Source organism: Panthera leo, chromosome D3 (assembly GCF_018350215.1).
Source record: "Panthera leo isolate Ple1 chromosome D3, P.leo_Ple1_pat1.1, whole genome shotgun sequence".
NCBI classification, from domain to species: domain Eukaryota; kingdom Metazoa; phylum Chordata; class Mammalia; order Carnivora; family Felidae; genus Panthera; species Panthera leo.
In genome coordinates, this window is record NC_056690.1 from 24102038 (window position 1) to 24117393 (window position 15356).

At 36.8% G+C, this 15356-nt stretch overlaps 1 protein-coding gene and 1 non-coding gene across 3 annotated transcripts in view; both read left to right on the plus strand.

Moving 5' to 3' along the window:
• The window catches only part of TTC28 (tetratricopeptide repeat domain 28), a 628165-nt gene that overhangs the window by 76892 nt on the left and 535917 nt on the right, over positions 1 to 15356 (plus strand). The gene's annotated exons all lie outside the window — the stretch shown is intronic.
• Positions 13715 to 13787, plus strand: TRNAQ-CUG. The gene has a single exon. It is a non-coding gene; the product is annotated as a tRNA-Gln (tRNA).

Here is a 15356-nt window from a genome sequence, read left to right on the forward strand (position 1 = left end):
AGAAATTAAAAAAATAATTAATGTTTATTTAATTTAGGAAGACCATTTTACAGTTCACAATTCAAGGTCTGAATAGGTCTGGGGGCATCTGGGTGTCTTGGTTAGGTGTCTGACTCTTGATTTTGGCTCAGGTCATGATCTCACCGTTGGTTGCTAGGTTTGAGCCCCATGTCAGGCTCTGCACTGATAGTGCCAAACCTGCTTCCAATTCTGTCTTCCTCTCTCTGCCCCTCCTCCACTCGCATCTCTCTCTCACCCTCTCCCTCCCTCCTTCCCTCCCTCTCTCTCTCTCTCTCTCTCTCAAAAATAAATAAACATTAAGACAAAAATTTGGGGGGGCACCTGGGTAGCTCAGTTGATTGGGCATTTGACTTCGACTCAGGTCATGTTCTCACAGTTTGTGGTTTCAAGCCCCGCGTCGGGCTCTGTGCTGACAGCTCAGAGCCTGGAGTCTGCTTCAGATTCTGTCTCTCTCTTTCTCTCTCTGCCCCTTCTCCACTTGTGCTCTGTCTCTGTCTGTAAAAAAATAAATAAACGTTAAAAACTTAAAAAAAAAATTTTTTTTTTTGGGTCTCAGGCCCATTCCTCCCTTTCTCTCCATCATGGCTAGGTCAGACCATCCTCTTTAAACTTTTGCTCTCATCTTCTCACGCAAGGTCTTGCCTTCTGCTTCACAGGGAAAATAAAGATCATCAGGTTTTAATTTCAGCTGTTTCCTGTCATCCCTAAACCCCTTGTAGTATAAACATGCACACATTCACACTTACTGGATTTCTGTTTCCATCTCAGAGGAACGGATTTTCCTGTTCTCATCCGAGGTTAATATCTCTTGTCTAGACTCTATTTCTCCCTATCTTCTCCAGAGCCTTGCTCATTAATTACTCTATCACTCTTTCCTATCTTTAATCTTTCCACAGATCCGTCCTGCATTTCTGCTTGACCTTTAAGAGAATGAAGTTTGGCCTGAAAAAGACTCTAGTTTTATAATCCCAGACCTACCAGAGTGTCCCTGAGCAAGTCAGCCCCTCTGAGGCTTCATTTCTCAATTTCTGTAAGAGGAGGTTTATTGCAGGTTTGAAGATTAAGCAAAGGAAATGGAGTAACCAATGTGAAGCTCCTTCTTTAAAATTCTGGCACACGAGAGGTTCTTCATGATGTTTGTTCCCTACTTCCTCTCTTTCTTCCTTCAAAGCCAGACTCCTTGAAAGAGTGGTCTGAATTTGCAATCTCTGTTTCCACTGAAGTTTATAACCCCGCTTCTCCACTCTAAATTCTCATTCTGAGATTACCAGAGACCTTGTAATTGCCAAATCCGATGAGTACTTTACAGACCTTTAGCATTTTCTTTCCCTTCCCAGCCTCTAAAATCATACTCCCAAAAAGCAGCCAGAAAACACTTTCTAAAATGTTAAGTCCAACCTTTGAGTAACTCTCCCATCATCTACAGGATAAAATAAATGATTTCCGGTAGGAAAAGAAGCAGTCTTGCTCTAGATTTGTGCTGTCTCTGGTAGGTTACTAGTCCTATGCAGCTATTTAAATTTATATTTAGTTGCAGTTGAATAAAATATAAGAAGTCAGTTCCTCAGTCACACTAGCCACATTTCACGTGTTCAGTAGCCACATATGATTCATAGCTACCACAGGCAGCTCAGATACAGAATATTCTCATTATCACATAAAGTTCTTTTGGACAGTGCTCATCTAAATTCAGATTTTTTTTTTTGAGAGAGGGAGACAGATTGGCATTATACCAGACCTGGTGAGGTTGGCCAAGAGGTGATGATGCTCGAGAGCTCATATTGTTAACCTGCAGAGTCAGGGTTCTCAGGGAGAAGCTGGAGCTGCCTTGAAATGAGGAGTACTTTATTTTTTTAAGAATGTTTTTATTCATTTACTTTGAGAGATAGAAACAGAGAGAGCATGTACATGACTGGAGGAGGGGGAAGGAGATAGAGAATCCCAAGCAGGCTCCGTGCCACCAATGCAGAGTCCAGTGCAGAGCTTGAACCAGCAAACCGTGAGATCATGACCTGAGCCGAAATCAAGTCAGACGCCCAACTGACTGAACCATGCAGGCGCCCCTGAGGACTACTTTCAAAGATCCGCAGGAGTGATGATGGTGTCGGGAGGGGCAGGAGCTTCTGTCATTATATTGATATCAATAACTTCTGTCATTATATTGAACTACGAGGAATAAAAAGAATCTCATTGATTAAATGATACTTTTTTGCATCAGGTTGAGCATTTATCTCAAAAAAAGTACTTTTATTATTATAAGAAAATAATAAGTTGATTGAGAAATAGTTTCTTGGGATTTTAACCTTTTGGTAAATGTTACCTTAGACCTGATATTAATCTGTCTCCTTTTTTGGCTTATAGGAAAATTTTGCAAGTATAAATGCTTTTGCCAAGCTGAAAGAGATAATTTTGCTCTTATATTCTGTAAATCGTCATCATTAGTCTTTAGATTTATTTTCTGTTCAGCTTATAGTTAAGAATGCTGTGACTGTTTTACTCCCATCTGTGTAAGTTATTAGTGCTGTGATGTTTTTAAGCTCCTGGATATTAATGTTTTAAGTTCCCAAACTTCTACAAGACGGGGTCCATACTGAAGGAGGCAGCTGTAAAATGCAGATGCTGACAAGCAGAAAAACAAAGAGATTTTCACAAGGAATTGTGGGTATTTAATGTAACTCTTTAGTTCACAGTTCAGTAAAACCATGTTGTTTCCATAGTACTACATTGTGTATTAACCTCCTGCCTTACTGCACAGCCAATTTTAAGAAAGAAAGATGTGTTACATTTGTCATCCGCTTCCTATCCTGCATTTGAACATTGGATCCTCAGAAAGCAGGCATTCTACTGTCCCAGCACAATGTAATCTACTTAAAGTAGTTTGTCCACATTTATATCTTTTACTCACGAGGAAACTTCAATTTGTATTTTGTCGTGCTTGTGAAAGTGAAAACGAATCACAGATTATAAGTGAAGCTGACTTTTTATTTACACTTGCTCCATTTCCTCATAAAGTTCTTTTAAAAAATGATGTTGTAAGATGAGAATACTGCAGTGCTGCAGAGGAAGAAAGGGAGAAGTGGTTGTACTGTGAGGGTGGATAAAGGGGCAGGCATTGAGATCACTAGGCAACAGGCTGTGAGAAATGTAGCATTTTTCATTTGTGTTGTCATGTAACTATGGAAGAACTACCATAGCGCCTAACCTGGTATTTCTTTTTAATCAAGTCCAGCTGTTGGTCATGTGACCACACTCCTTCCTTTGGGTATTTAGGGTGTGTTTTCTCCTTTCTTACGGTGTCTTACACGGCTACTTACGTATCACCTGGAATGTACTCATGTGCTCTAGGAGCCCCTGTTAAACTTGTCTTTACTTACACTGATTCTTTATGAATCACAAGCAAAATGCTCACCCCAAGTTGCATATAAAAACTTCAGAACAAAGAATGTGACTTGACCACATAAGTATTCTTTTAAATTTTTTTTTTTTTTTTTTATGAATAGAGCTCTTGTTTTTAATTTGATGAGCAGGGAACTTTCCAACTCCAACCCTCTCTTTACAATCTGTCTTTAATTTGTAAAAAAGATGCATTCCAATTTTTTAGACATAAAACTTTAATGGACTTTTTTGGATTTGCTAGTTCTCTAGTCATGATGGGTTATCCTGAAATTCAACATATACCATTTCATGGATTTCAATCTCCTTTTCTCATTTGCACATTTACTACTCTGATATTAAAAAATAATTAGATGTCATCTCACCTTAGTCCTCCTTAAATAATGCACAGTTGCAACTGTTAGACTGTTTTTATAGAATGTTGTTACCAACCAGGTATTCCCTGAAAGAAATATGGAGCATTTTCAACATCTTGGATCATTTGGCTCATTTTATTTATCCTCTGTGAGACATAATCTGTGTGTATTTTTAAGGCTGCTTGGTGTTTAACCATGGAACTTTTTTATCATAGCTTCTTGGTGGCACTAAGAAGCATTTTCCCCTTTGTTTTCTGGGATCTTCTTCTCCCCATCACTCCTTAATGTTATAGCAAATATTTTTAAGACAGTCTAAGTCTCAATACTAGATGAGCTTGGTCATCAATCACCCATTCTTAGCTGAGAAAAATAGATGGTAATTATAGGCATGAATATTTGCTTATAATAATAATAATAATAATAATATTGCTTTGTTTAAAAAAAATGAAACAGATATTATTTTGAGATAAAAACATCGTGTTTGCCAAAACATTCTAAATAAGACACTCTTTCAAATACACTTGACTCTCTTTTAGGCCTTATCTCAGGTACTTGAGATGCCACATACATCAGTGTGTTGTTTGTGATACATGATCTACTAATAAGATCATGCCAGGTAACATGGATACGTAGGAAAATAACTATGTGGCAAAGGAAGAAATGTTCTTGTGGTGATATCTATAGATAAAATCACTGAATTCTGTTTGTTAGTGGTATCTTGCTCTTGTTGAAATTTCAGATTGTATGCATGTGTCTGATAATTACTCATGATTATTAGTTTCTTTAAATACTTTTTTTAGACCTATCTCCATGAAATCACAACATACTACATATTTATTGTTTGGAATTTCCTGATATTACTTAATTTGCTAGCAGATTGCTATTTTGTGACATTCTAAGGTATATCCGTTATCTCAAGGATGATGTAAAACTATTAAAGTAAAACTTACTATTTATTTAACATAAATATATTTTTAAAAATTATTTTTAAGGAAGAGCGCTATTGCAAAATCAAACAATGATAGTATGAGAATATTTGGTCTAAACAAATACTAATTTTCACTAGTCCTAGAAGATACACAGTTGACCCTTGAACAACACAGAGGTTAGGGGCACCGACCCCCCCCCCCCCCTCAGCGCAGTTGAAAATTCCATATAACTTTTCACTCCCCAAAGAGTTAACTACTAATAATCTACTGCCAACTGGAAGCTATACTGATAACATAAACAGTTAATTAACATATATTTTGTTTGCTATTTGTAGTATATACTGTATTCTTACAATAAAGTAAACTAGAGAAAAGAAAATGTTACTAAGAAAATGTAAGTATTTACAGTACTGTATTATATTTACTGGAAGAAATATGCGTATAAGTGGACTCATGCAGTTCAAAACCATGTTGTTCAGGAGTTAACTATAGTTTGAAACCCCTGGGATTTTAGCTTCCTGAGACAGCCTTTGTAAAACCCAACGAGCCAGTTCTTTTCTCCCAAAATATCATATTTTATAGATTACTTTAGGAATTAATACCAGATTTATCAAAGAAAAGCAGGTAAAAATAATTTTGATTCTGTATTCAGTGTGAAGAATATTTTATTCTACATCTTATATAGTGTTTAGCATTACTGGTGTTTGGTAAATATTTTTTTAGTAAATGCTTAAACATAGCCATGTTTGAAATTTGTGTAAAAATGGTATTAGTTCTAAGGAGATGGGTGAATTCAAGGGACTCCTGAATAAATTGAATATGTCATAAAGGGAATCTCTGTAGAGAGGTAAAGAGATAGAGTAGTCTCCCTTTATCCACAGGGATACATTCCAAGACTCCCAGTAGATGCCTAAAACTGTGGATAGTAACAAACTTTATACATATTTTTTTCCTGTACATACATACATACCTATGATAAAGTTTAACTTATAAAATTGGTGCAGTAAGAGATTACCAATAACTAATAATAAAATAGAACAATTATAATAATATACTGCAATAAAAGTCTTATGAATGTGGTCTCTCTCAAAATATCTTAGTGTACTCTTTTTTTTTGTGATGATATGAGATGATAAATGCCTATGTGATGAGATGAAACGAGGTGAATGATGTAGGCATTGTGACTTATCATTAGGCTGCTGTGGACCTTCTGATGATGTGTTGGAAGGAATATTATTTGCTTCTGGACCGCAGTTGACTGCGGACAACTGAAATAGTGGAAAGTGAAACCGATGATAAGGCTTTGTGGTGCAAGATGGCCACAGTTTGTTAAAGAACATATTGGTAGTTATTCGGTGGGGGTGAGGGACAGGGAAATGAATGAAGGTGGCCAAAAGGTACAAACTTCCAGTTATAAGAACTAAGTTCTGGAAATTTAATGCACAGCATGGTGACTGCTGTATGGTATATTTGAAGGTTGCCAAGAAAGTAGATCTTTAAAGTTCTATTTACGAGAAAAAGCAATGTTAACTGTGAGGTGATGGGTATTAACTTATTGTGATAATCATTTTGCAATATATGCATATCTCAAATCATTATATACCTTAAACCTATGTAATGTTATATGTCAACTATATCTCAATAAAGCTGGTGGAAAAAGTAGAAACATTTCACTGAGGAAAAAAATAAAAAGATGGTATGGTTCTTTAACAACATTTGGAGAAGAATCACATTAAAAGACATAGCACTGTAATGAGGAAATCAGGAAGGTACACTTACCCTTCCAACCTATATAATTACCTATTATTTGGTGGAGTAGGAGTATTAAGTAAAAAACTACCTACAGGCTGGACAGAGTATCTATTCCCTGTGTTTTCTTATTACCCTATGTGTAGCCTTATTGCTTTTTGTCATACAGTACATTGAAATTATCTGTTTGCCTGGATATATATTTTAAAGAAATAACATGAAATACAAAGATAATTCAAAAAAATAATGAAAAACCGAAGACAACCCGAAAGCCCTATATTAGGTAGATGGTCATATAAATTTCAGTTTATCTATTTGAGGCAATGTGCTATGTTGGCCTGTCATCAGGCTGGTAGCCAATTGGCCACAACAGTTCCCAGATATGAGAACCTCCAGAGAGTGAAGAAGAGCTCTCTCTTCCTGTTTCTCCTTTAGGAGTGTGCACATCTTTCCCAGAAGTTCCCAGCTGACTTCCCTTTCTTTCTCATAGCCTCGAATTGGGTTTCATGCCCAGGCATTGGCAAGGGTGATAGGATTTATGGTGACGAGGATTCAGTGACAATTACTGGTACAAGATGTTCAAAGTGGTTCTATTTTTGTAGTGGGAATAATAGAAGTATTTTATTACCTCATTTTTACTTTGAGTTTATAAGGTTTAAATACTGAAAGAATACTGCTTTAATCATCAGGATAAAATAGATATTAATTAAAATATTTTTCTGTTTGTGTATCTTTGTCCTCAGGCCATTCGAGGGCAGGGCTGTGGGCTATGACTTCTTTGTCATGGTATCCCCAGTGCTTAATCCATGCCTGGTGCATAATAAGTTCTCAGTAGTTGCTGAACTGAGTCAAGTATTTAATTAAAGTTAAAAAGAAACAAGCAATAAAGTAAAATTTTATTACTTTTAGGTACAGTTAACATTATGAACTACACTGTATTTAAATGCTAATATGTGAAATAATTAATGAAAAAGTTACTCACAATAGGCTGACATTAATGCAATGCATTTTTCTCAATTTTTAATGTTCCTCTTTTTTTATAGGATTAATTTTTCTTTACTTTTTATGAAATATTACATAACTATACATAAAATGTGTATGTGTACCTTTAAAAATAATTATAACGTGAACAGTTCTATAACTACCTTCAAAAAGAAATAGAACATTACCAGTAACTGGGGCGCCTGGGTGGCTCAGTCGGTTGGGCATCTGGCTTCAGCTTGGGTTGTGATCTCGTGGTTTACCAAGTTCGAGCCATGCATTGGGCTCTGTGCTGGTGGCTCAGAGCTTGGGGCTGCTTCAGATTTTGTGTTTCCCTCTCTCTCTGTCCCTCCCCTGCTCATGCTCATGCTCTGTCTCTCTCTCAAAAATAAATAAACATTAAAAAAAAAAAACAAAACCAACATGACCAGTACCTTACATACTGCCTTACCTTACATGCTGCTTCCTGCGTATGTCACTCTCCCAATATGGTAAACAGTGTTCTGGTTTTTATGATAAATCATTCTCTTAATACAATACCTAGAGTTTTTTGTTCTTGAAATTTTTTATAAATAGAATGATCTTTTAAGTATTCTTCTGTGACCTATTTCTTTAGGTCATTGCCATGTTTTCATATTCATCAATTTTGATGAATATAGTCAATGCTTGTTCATTTTTACCTCTTTATAGAATTCCATTGGCATAAACACACTACAATTTATTTATGTATTTCACTATTCGTATTTGCAAGTTTTCCCTATTATGAACATTCTGAATATTGCTATGAACAATTCTTTGTAAGAGAGTTCCTCTTACAGTTAAATTGCTGGGTTGCAGAGCATACATATTTTCACCTTTAATACATAATACAAAATTGGTTTTCAAAGTTTTGTTCCAATGTACCCTGCCACCAGCAGGATAAATTTGAGAGTTCTTATTGCTCCATATTCTTGCCAATACTTGGCTAATACAGTTTAAATTGTTTGCCAATTGGATAAGTTGTAATGCACTTTTAACTACTTAAATAACTAAAACTTATGGCTGATTCTTGATTTGAAAGCATAGTAAATTAATCTCTAATTTCTAAACATGTTCTTAAAAAGAATGTATCTTTTCTGAATTATTGTAAATTCTGAATTCATGGTATCTAAATTGCTAAGGGAATGTAATAGAGAATTTGCATAGTTTCATGTTAAATTCATTTATCCAGATTATTTCCTTCAATTAGAACAGATATACAGGGCTCTAGTTATGATACAGAAATTTGAGTCAGGGAGAAGAGGTGGTGCCAGAGATTTATTCTGCATAGTTTTATTTTGCTTAATCTGGCTAATGTCCAAAATTGCATGTAGCCTCATATACTTTGCTTTGGGTAACAGGCATAAACATATATTTATGAGCATAGACCTATTCAGGACATACGCTTTCCTCAAATGTTCATGCATATCATAATTTTGTATGTTGAACTTTATTTTATTTTATTTATTTATTTATTTATTTAAAAAAATTTTTTTAACGTTTATTTATTTTTGAGACAGAGAGAGACAGAGCACGAACGGGGGAGGGTCAGAGAGAGAGGGAGACACAGAATCTGAAACAGGTTCCAGGCTCTGAGCAGTCAGCACAGAGCCCGACGCGGGGCTCGAACTCACATACCGCGAGATCGTGACCTGAGCCGAAGTCGGACGCTTAACCGACTGAGCCACCCAGGCGCCCCAAACTTTATTTTATTTTAAAGTTTGTTATTTTCAGAAAGAGTGAGTGAGTAAGCGTGAGCAGGTGAGGGGCAGAGTGAAAAGTTGAGAGAATCCCAAACAGGCTCTGCGCTGACATTGGACACCACCCAGGCGCCCCATGTATGTTGTACTTGAAAGATCAAATTAAGAGTAGTCTAAATCTTACCTATATAGACAGGAAAAAAAGGGCCAGCTTTAAAATTTCCTGATTAGTTTCTTAAATTTAATTTTAATTTTTATCAAAGTTATATATCTTTTTTATTTATTTTACTTAGTTTTTAAAGTTTATTTATTTTTGAGAGAGAGTGAAAGAGTGTGCGAGCAGGAGAGGGGCAGAGGGAGAGAGAGAATTGTAAGCAGGCTCCATGCTGTCAGCACAGAACCCCACGTGGGGCTCAAATTCATGAACCATGAGATCATGATCTGAGCTGAAATCTAGAGTCTGACGCTTCACTGACTCAGCGACTCAGATGCCCCCATATAACTCTTTTAAAGGCCTGAGGAACTCCTACGCTCCCCTGCAATATCTTGCCGCTCCTTACCCTCCCTCAACCATCTAGCTTCCTTCTCTTTAAAGGCAACAAAGTTCAACTCTTAGCAGTTTGTTTTGTCATTTACCTCCTGTATGCTTTTGCTTTTACCTTTTGTTTTTTAAAGAGGAGGAGAGTGTACATGTAGGGGAGGGGCAGAGTGAGAGGGAGAGAGAGTATCTCAAGCAGGCTCTACACCCACTGTGGAGCCCTACATGGGGCTCCAAGAGTCTGACGCTTAACCGACTGAGCCACCCAGAGCCCCTACCTTTTCTTTTCTTTTTGGTTGCAGTTAATATATATAACATAAAATTTACTATTTTAACCATTTTTAAGTGTACAATTTAGTGGCATTAAGTACATTCTCATTGCCACACAGCCATCATCACTTCTGCTGTGAATTCTTAATTTTAAAGTATTATCTATTGTCCCACATGAAAGATGAGGATTCAACTCTTTTTCCCCCTCTCTCACTTATATACACACTTCCTGTACTCTCATTCTCCCAGTGTAATTATATCCAAAATTTGTGTGGATTAGAATTGATTATTTGTATTGGTATTACTCTGAACAGGTAATTCACAGCTGAATTATTTGGCCTGCTCTTGAGTCATTGATAATTTTCCCCCAGTTTTTCTATGTATGTATTACTTATCCATTACCAAACTACCCCCTAATTCTCTGAATGTCTTCTCATTGCATTTAGACACACTGAGTGTTCCATCAACCTCCTCTTCTGGAGGATGGCTCTGCTGACTGGTTTCGGTTAGGACCGGTTGCTCTTTCCCCAAATGTGCAGTTGTCATTTTTGGATCTCCCTTCTCCATCCGCCTGAAAATTCCCTTTGCTTGAGTTAAATATGGAATTGATTCCATATCTTCTTCACTTGTCATTCATTCCCTCCTTTTGGTGGTATACTTTGGTCAGTAGCTTCCTGAGAATGAGCGGATGGGAGGTAAGTTGGCTGAGACACTGCAGGTTTGAAGAATACCTGTTTCTTTTGACTTACACATGATATTTTGACCGCTTATAGAATTCTAGGTTAGAAGTTATTTTTCCTCAGGTTTTGCTTGTCGTTTGCCTTGTCGTTCCACCAGACTTTCTCAATCTGAAGACCTTCTGAATCCTTCTTTGTGTCAAACCTGTTTATTCCATATGGAAGTTTTAAAGCATTTTCTTTTTAATCATAGTATTATGAAATTTCTTTTTTTTTTTTTAATTTGAGAGAGAGAGAGAGAGAGAGAGAGAATGTGCATGTGAACGAGGGAGAGGGGCAGAGAGGCAGAGAGAATCTTAAGCAGGCTCTCGACTCAGCATGGAGCCTGACATGGGGCTTGATCCCACAACCCTGGCATCATGACCTGAGCCAAAAACAAGAGTCAGCTGCCTAACCAACTGAGCCATGCAGGGGTCCCCATATTATGAAATTTTTTGGTGATATTTTTTATTTGAAGAATACTAGTTTGGGTGTATATTATTTGATAATCTCTTTTAATTTGGAAATTTATGTCATCAATTCTGTTTTCTTTATTATTGATTTACACCTTTAACATCTTGTTACATTTTCTTTCTGGCACTTCTCTTTTACAGATATTGTAATTCCTAGACTCTCTAGTTTTACTATCTTTTCTGTGATTTTTGTCTTTTTGTTCTGCTTTGTAGGATATTTTCTGTTTTATCTTTTAATTCTTATGCTGAGATTTTTGTTTCTGTTATCTTATTTCTAATTTCTAAGAACTTTTCCTTTGCTTTTTTTTTTTTTAACTACCTTGTCTTGTTTCATGGAGTAGTGTCTTACCTGAGGATGTTTATGATAGTAATTTTGAATTTTGATTTGTTTTTACAAAATGGAAACAAAAGAAAAGGAAATGAAAAAAGGAAAATGAAATAAAAATTACTAAACATTGTTAGCAAGTTTGAAAATTTTGCATCTTACTCAAAGAAAATATAGCTTCTTTATTTTTTGTAATGATTCTAATCTTCCTTACAAGTCTCTCACCCAGTTGGGTAGTGTTAGGCAAGGGAACACAGCGTTACACAGCTTGAACTTGCTCATTAATGTCACTTCCATTAGCTAATTCAGCTTCTCTTAGGTATATGCTCAGTCTTTCAGATTATTCCCACTGCTTGCCCCTGCTGTACATCAAGATGCTGTTTAAGTGCTATGGGGGTGGGTTCAGGTGATTTTGTGAAGGTGGTAGAGAGTATCTTGAAATTCTGTACTGGTCATTGGTCTTCATTGGTATCCATTGTGGGTTGCTTCTCCAATCTTGTCTTGGACTTACTTGATTGCTTAGATCCTTTTGGATTGATACCTCCAGAGCTTATGAAGCTTCTGGATCCTCTTTATATATGTAGGTCATAGGAATCAGGAGTGTTGCCTCAAGCTCATTTATTTGCTTCTTTCCTCTGCTAAGATTCTGTTGTTCCTCCTTCCAGACCATATTGCCCCAGGAGCATCCTGCATGATGGTCTTTTCTCAGGGCTTCATGTGGGGAGCTAGGCAAAAGCCTTGTGCTATATTCGATTTTTCCCTTGTTTACATACTAGGCATAGAGGGGGTGGGCTTTCTCTTTCCTCCTAACATTTGGAAGGTCCTTTATTTCATTGCTGTTTCTTTTCTGAAGTGTAGTATGTGTCCTACCCCCTTGACTGGAGCTACAATGGCAGGTATAGGGAGAGAAATTTGCCAGTAAGGGAGAATCCAAAAATATCATCCCAATTATATTAATTAATCATTTCATTATATATCAGGAAAAATTTTGTCATCTCCTTTTAACATGATTTCAGCACTACTGAACTTTTTCCATCTGTAATAGTAAATATACTTTTCCAACTCTGAATCAGTCATTCTCAGTCATGATTTGTGAGATGTAGTCTCAAAACCGAATTTGAAATTAGTAAGCAGTTAGTAAGAGCTATTTTTATATTCTTATGGCATTTCCAGAAGTTGGCTGGGATGTGCAGATTCCATTTTAGCTGCTTTTCATTTGGAAACTCTTGGATCAGATCCAGTTCTTTGAAAGATGGATTATGTGAATATATGTGTTTTAAGAATATATCAAAATGTGTAATCAGGGAATTCCTTTTGATAGTGTTACTAGCCACTCCAGGCACCATATCTTATTAAATTCAACCAGGTATCCTAAAATGTCCTTTTTGGTACATTTGGAGCAATTTAATTTTTTGTGGATATTTTGGTAAATTAAAATTGTTCTTAATTTTCTTTTTCTAGAGACAGAGCATAGGCCTGTATTACCCAGATATATTGTTTCTCTTGTCTTCCCAGCTGAAGTGAGTGATAGTTGTTCTCTGCTGTGGATTGTTAAATTGTCAGCCTGGAGAACTGTACTATATATGGATGATCCTCGCAGAATGTAGCAGGGATTTTCACCTTTGGTGGAGATGGGTCATATTTCTCTTTTGAGAGCCTAATGAAGGCAATTGATCACTTCCCTTCCTGTACCTTCACCCCAAAATAGTACGTCAACACATTTGTTTCCACTTTAGTGTTTTGCATTGGAATAAATATAATTTGTAGACCAGTGAGTGGTTCTCAAGATTGATAGCAGAGGTGGGGCAAGGTGAGATGAGCACAGGGAGAGAGGGATCAGAATGATTTGAAATATTTTGAAGTTTATATATGTTCTCTTATTTTCTTTGAAGTATTCTCATATTCCTTGAAGTATGACTAGCTCTTTGAAAATTCACTGCTAGAGTGAGCCACTTTATGCATTGTGTAGTGTTGTTCAGATATTTAGAGTGTTGGGTGGAAAACGTACGGAGAGACTATCTCAGACAAAAATGAAACAATTGTGTGTAAAGCATTATGGTAATATCATTTTAATGTAAAAACTAAAAACTTAGTGGTTACTTCCTTAAAAAATTAAAGTAAAACCAAATTTGGCAAATAAAAGAATTAAGTCTGAATAGACCATTAAATCTATTTTGTGGAGTACTCCTTGAAGTGGCATCTTGTAAGTTCTTTGACATTAATTTGGTTTCAGCTTTAGAGCGGTGCCTGGCTGGCTCAGTTGGTAGGACATGTGACTCTGGATCACAGGGTTGTGAGTTCAAGCCCCACATTGGGCATGGAGCTTACTGAATAAATGAGTGAATGAATAAAAATAAAGATACTGCATCTGATTTCAACCTTAGAGTTTAAAAAAATTACTTCAAAAATTTTACACTTAAAGGAGGTGAAATTGACATTAAATAGAAGTAACCATTTTAAAGTAAACCATTCAGTGGGATTTAGTACATTTGAAATATTGTGCATCCACCACCTGTCTTTAGTTTTTCCAAAACATTTTCATCACCCCAAAAGGAAACTCCATACTTCGTAAGCAGTTGTTCCCCATATCTCCCTCCCCTTGCCCCCTGCCAGCCACCAATGTGCATCCTGATGGTGGATTTACCTATTATGTAAATTTCACATAGCTAGAATCATACAATATGTGATCTTTTGTGTGTGGTTTTTTTCACTTAGCATAATGTGTTTGAGATTCATCTACTTTGTAGTATTTATCAGTACCACATTCCTTTTTAGTCCTGGATACTATTTCATTGTGTATATACATTATAATTTGTTTATCCATTGACAGACTTTTGGGCTAGTTACACCTTTTGCTTATTGTGAATATTGGTGCTATGAACTTGGCATTTGTTTGAGTGCTGTTTTCACTTTTTTTTTAAGTAAGCTCTGTGCCCAACGTGGGGCTTGAACTGACAACCCCGAGATCAAGATCGCATGCTCCACTGACTGAGCCAGTCAGGTGTCCCTGTTTTCACTTTTTTAAGAGTATATATCTAGACATGGAATTGCTGGGTAAAAGACGAAAACTATCATTTCCTTTTACACTTAACACTTTTATACTACCCCTGACACCAAATGTGTGGATTCTTCACCACAAGCAATTTTCTTATTCTCTGTGGACACCAACTGGATCTCTTACAGTTTAATTCAGTTCTGACCCTAACTACCTGGAGTTGACATAGATTCCACAGTTAAGGGTTCAGTCCCATGAGACTGCTCCCCCACTTCAGATATTAATTCCAAGTCCTAGGTTGTCACTTGAACTTCTGACCAAATGGCTATAAATTGGGGATTCTCACAAACCCCTCTTGGGTTTGTTAATTTGCTGGAACAGCTCACGGAACTCAGGAAAGTGCTTTACTTACTGGTACTCATTTATTATAAAGGATACAACTCAGGAACAGCCAAATGGAAAAGCATAGGGCAAAATCTGTGGGAAGGGGCATGGAGCTTCCATGGCCTTTCTGAGCATGCCACTCTCCCAGCACCTCAATGTGTTTACCAACCCAGAAGCTCTCTGAACCCCTTCAGTTAAGGTTTTTTATGGAGGTTCAATTATGTAGACATGATTGATTAAGACATTGGCCATTGGTGATTGAAGTAAGTCTTCAGCCCTTCTAGTCTCAGAAGTTGGGGGTGGAGCTGAAAGTTCCAACCTTCTAATCACATGGTTGGTTCCTGTGGCAAGCGATCCCCATCCTCCAAGAGCTACCTCATTAGCACAAATTCAGATATAGATGAAAGGGGCTTATTATGAATAACAAAAGACTCTCCTCACTCCTGTCACTCAGGAAATTCCAAGAGTGCTAGGACCTCTGTGCCAGGCCCTGGGGATGAGGACCAAA